Source organism: Babylonia areolata, chromosome 33, assembly GCF_041734735.1.
Source record: "Babylonia areolata isolate BAREFJ2019XMU chromosome 33, ASM4173473v1, whole genome shotgun sequence".
Classification (NCBI taxonomy): Eukaryota; Metazoa; Mollusca; class Gastropoda; order Neogastropoda; family Buccinidae; genus Babylonia; species Babylonia areolata.
The window spans coordinates 15,164,111-15,169,076 of NC_134908.1; positions in this window are offsets into that span (position 1 = coordinate 15,164,111).

A 4,966-nucleotide genomic window follows, 5' to 3' on the forward strand; every position below is an offset into this window, starting at 1 on the left:
TTCTTTTCAAAATGCTGTTGTTGTTTTTTTTCTCCGTTCAGTTTTCTGGTCAAGTTGAGTTTTCAAGGGGTGTATTCCTAACTACAGCCCAACGCTCAGCTTATTTCACAGATTGACAGACATACAGTTGGGCCAACAGCAAAATGAGAGCTGTATGATCAATGGTTTCTCCATTGCAATGGGGAGTCATTCACAGCTTAGTCTTTTGTGAAGGACTATGATTCTACACTTAGAAGGCAAGACTGCACTGGCTCTTAGTGCTGCAGCCATGGGGGCTAGCTGGCCTTTGGGAACCATCCCAACACCGACTGTGCTAAAACCCTCTTGGCCGAGAGAGTGTGGATGTAACTTGGGCAAGACACTCTTCACTAAAAATCAAATTCCAGCCCAGATAGTTGGGACAGCAGTTGCCTCCTCTGCTGTTCTGATGGTCATAGTTGGACCCGACTGACTATTATACATTCTTTACAAGAGAGAGAGAGAGAGAGAGGTCTCTGTTGAGCTATTGGGAAGTTTATCTCTGCTAAAATGAGAGTTTCAGTTTCAGTCTCAATTTCTCAAAGAGGCGTCACTGCGATCCATATACGCTACACCACATCTCCTAGGCAGATGCCTGACCAGCAGCATAACCCAACGCGCTTAGTCAGGCCTTGAGTGCATGTATATATGTTTGTGTACCTATCAGAGTGGATTTCTTCTACAGAATTTTGCCAGAGAACAACACTTTCGTTACCACATGGAGTGATGGCCCAGAGGTAACGCGTCCGCCTAGGAAGCGAGAGAATTTGAGCGCGCTGGTTCCAATCACGCCTCAGCCGCCAATATTTTCTCCCCCTCCACTAGACCTTGACGGTGGTCTGGACTCTAGTCATTCGGATCAGACGATAAACCGAGGTCCCGTGTGCAACATGCTCTTAGCGCACATAAAAGAACCCACGGCAGCAAAAGGGATGTTCCTGGCAAAATTCTTTAGAAAAATCCACTTCGATAGGAAAAAAGCAAATAAAACTGCACGCAGGAAAAAATAGAAAAAAAGGGTGGCACTGTAGTGTTGCGACACGCTCTCCTATAAACTTTCCTCCCTGTCTCCTAAAACTTCCCTCTCTGTCTCCTGCAAATTTCCCTCTCTGTCTCCTACAAACATATCTCTGTCTCCTACAAACTTTCCTCTCTGTCTCCTACAAACATATCTCTGTCTCCTACAAACTTTCCTCTCTGTCTCCTACAAACATATCTCTGTCTCCTACAAACTTCTCTCTCTGTCTCCTACAAACTTCCCTCTCCTCCTGAAAACTTCCCTCTCTGTCTCCTACAAATCTCCCTCTCTGTCTCCTACAAACTTTCCTCTCTGTCTCCTACAAACCTCCATCTCTGTCTCCTACAAACATATCTCTGTCTCCTACAAACTTTCCTCTCTGTCTCCTACAAACATATCTCTGCTCCTGAAAACTTCACTCTCTGTCTCCTACAAACATATCTCTGTCTCCTACAAACTTTCCTCTCGGTCTCCTACAAACATATCTCTGTCTCCTACAAACTTTCCTCTCTTTATCCTACAAATCTACCTCTCTGTCTCCTACAACCTTCTCTCTGTATCTCCTACAAACATCTCTGTCTCCTATAAACTTCCCTCTCTGTCTCCTATAAACTTCCCTCTCTGTCTCCTGAAAACTTTCCTGTCTTTCTCCTGCAAATTTCCCTCTCTGTCTCCTAAAACTTTCCTCTCTGTCTCCTACAAACATATCTCTGTCTTCTACAAACTTTCCTCCCTGTCTCCTAAAACTTCCCTCTCTGTCTCCTGCAAATTTCCCTCTCTGTCTCCTACAAACATATCTCTGTCTTCTACAAACTTTCCTCTCTGTCTCCTACAAACATATCTCTGTCTTCTACAAACTTTCCTCTCTGTCTCCTACAAACATATCTCTGTCTTCTACAAACATATCTCTGTCTCCTACAAACATTCCTCTCTGTCTCCTACAAACTTCCCTCTCTGTCTCCTACAAATCTCCCTCTCTGTCTCCTACAAACTTTCCTCTCTGTCTCCTACAAACTTCCCTCTCTGTCTCCTACAAACATATCTCTGTCTCCTACAAACTTTCCTCTCTGTCTCCTACAAACATATCTCTGCTCCTGAAAACTTCACTCTCTGTCTCCTACAAACATATCTCTGTCTCCTACAAACTTTCCTCTCGGTCTCCTACAAACATATCTCTGTCTCCTACAAACTTTCCTCTCTTTATCCTACAAATCTACCTCTCTGTCTCCTACAACCTTCTCTCTGTATCTCCTACAAACATCTCTGTCTCCTATAAACTTCCCTCTCTGTCTCCTATAAACTTCCCTCTCTGTCTCCTGAAAACTTTCCTGTCTTTCTCCTGCAAATTTCCCTCTCTGTCTCCTAAAACTTTCCTCTCTGTCTCCTACAAACATATCTCTGTCTTCTACAAACTTTCCTCCCTGTCTCCTAAAACTTCCCTCTCTGTCTCCTGCAAATTTCCCTCTCTGTCTCCTACAAACATATCTCTGTCTCCTACAAACTTTCCTCTCTGTCTCCTACAAACATATCTCTGTCTCCTACAAACTTTCCTCTCTGTCTCCTACAAACATATCTCTGTCTCCTACAAACTTCCCTCTCTGTCTCCTACAAACTTCCCTCTCTGTCTCCTACAAACATATCTCTGTCTCCTACAAACTTTCCTCTCTGTCTCCTACAAACTTCCCTCTCTGTCTCCTGCAAACTTCCCTCTCTGTCTCCTACAAATTTCCCTCTCTGTCTCCTGCAAACTTCCCTCTCTGTCTCCTACAAACATATCTCTGTCTCCTACAAACTTTCCTCTCTGTCTCCTACAAACATATCTCTGCTCCTGAAAACTTCCCTCTCTGTCTCCTACAAACATATCTCTGTCTCCTACAAACTTTCCTCTCGGTCTCCTACAAACTTTCCTCTCTGTCTCCTACAAACATATCTCTGTCTCCTACAAACTTTCCTCCCTGTCTCCTACAAACATATCTCTGTCTCCTACAAACATATCTCTGTCTCTACAAACTTTCCTCTCTGTCTCTTACAAACATATCTCTGTCTCCTACAAACTTTCCTCCCTGTCTCCTACAAATTTCCCTCTCTGTCTCCTACAAACATATCTCTGTCTCCTACAAACTTTCCTCTCTGTCTCCTACAAACATATCTCTGTCTCCTGAAAACTTCCCTCTCTGTCTCCTACAAACATATCTCTGTCTCCTACAAACTTTCCTCTCGGTCTCCTACAAACATATCTCTGTCTCCTACAAACTTTCCTCTCTTTATCCTACAAATCTACCTCTCTGTCTCCTACAACCTTCTCTCTGTATCTCCTGCAAACATCTCTCTGTCTCCTATAAACTTCCCTCTCTGTCTCCTATAAACTTCCCTCTCTGTCTCCTGAAAACTTTCCTCTCTGTCTCCTGAAAACTTTCCTCTCTGTCTCCTGAAAATTTTCCTCTCTGTCTCCTGCAAAATTCCCTCTCTGTCTCCTGAAAACTTTCCTGTCTTTCTCCTGCAAATTTCCCTCTCTGTCTCCTGAAAACTTTCCTGTCTTTCTCCTGCAAATTTCCCTCTCTGTCTCCTGAAAACTTTCCTCTCTGTCTCTACAAACTTTCCTCTCTGTCTCCTACAAACTTTCCTCTCTGTCTCTACAAACTTTCCTCTCTGTCTCCTACAAACATATCTCTGTCTCCTACAAACTTTCCTCTCTGTCTCCTACAAACTTTCCTCTCTGTCTCCTACAAACTTCCCTCTCTGTCTCCTACAAACTCCCCTCTCTGTCTCCTACAAACTTCCCTCTCTGTCTCCTACAAACATATCTCTGTCTCCTACAAACATATCTCTGTCTCCTACAAACATATCTCTGTCTCCTACAAACTTTCCTCTCTGTCTCCTACAAACTTTCCTCTCTGTCTCCTACAAACTTTCCTCTCTGTCTCCTACAAACTTCCCTCTCTGTCTCCTACAAACTTCCCTCTCTGTCTCCTGAAAACTTCCCTCTCTGTCTCCTACAAATCTCCCTCTCTGTCTCCTACAAACTTTCCTCTCTGTCTCCTGCAAATTTCCCTCTCTGTCTCCTGAAAACTTCCCTCTCTGTCTCCTGCAAATTTCCCTCTCTGTCTCCTACAAACATATCTCTGTCTCCTACAAACTTTCCTCTCTGTCTCCTACAAACATATCTCTGTCTCCTACAAACTTCTCTCTCTGTCTCCTACAAACATATCTCTGTCTCCTACAAACTTTCCTCTCGGTCTCCTACAAACCTCCATCTCTGTCTCCTATAAACTTCCCTCTCTGTCTCCTATAAACGTCCCTCTCTGTCTCCTACAAACCTCCATCTCTGTCTCCTACAAACCTCCCTCTCTGTCTCCTACAAACCTCCATCTCTGTCTCCTACAAACCTCCATCTCTGTCTCCTATAAACTTCCCTCTCTGTCTCCTATAAACTTCCCTCTCTGTCTCCTACAACCTTCCCTCTCTGTCTCCTACAAACTTCCCTCAATCTCATGCAAACACACCCCTCAATGTTTCATGCAAAAACACCCCTCAATGTTTCATGCAAAAACACCCCTCAATGTCTCATGCAAAAACACCAGTGTCTCATGCAAAAACACCCCTCAGTGTCTCATGCAAAAACACCAGTGTCTCATGCAAAAACACCCCTCAATGTTTCATGCAAAACCACCAGTGTCTCATGCAAAAACACCCCTCAATGTTTCATGCAGAAACACCAGTGTCTCATGCAAAAACACCCCTCAGTGTCTCATGCAGAAACAACAGTGTCTCATGCAAAAACACCCCTCATTGTCTCATGCAAAAACACCCCTCAGTGTCTCATGCAGAAACACCCCTCAATGTTTCATGCAAAAACACCCCTCAATGTCTCATGCAAAAACACCCCTCCATGTTTCATGCAAAAACACCCCTCAGTGTCTCATGCAAAAA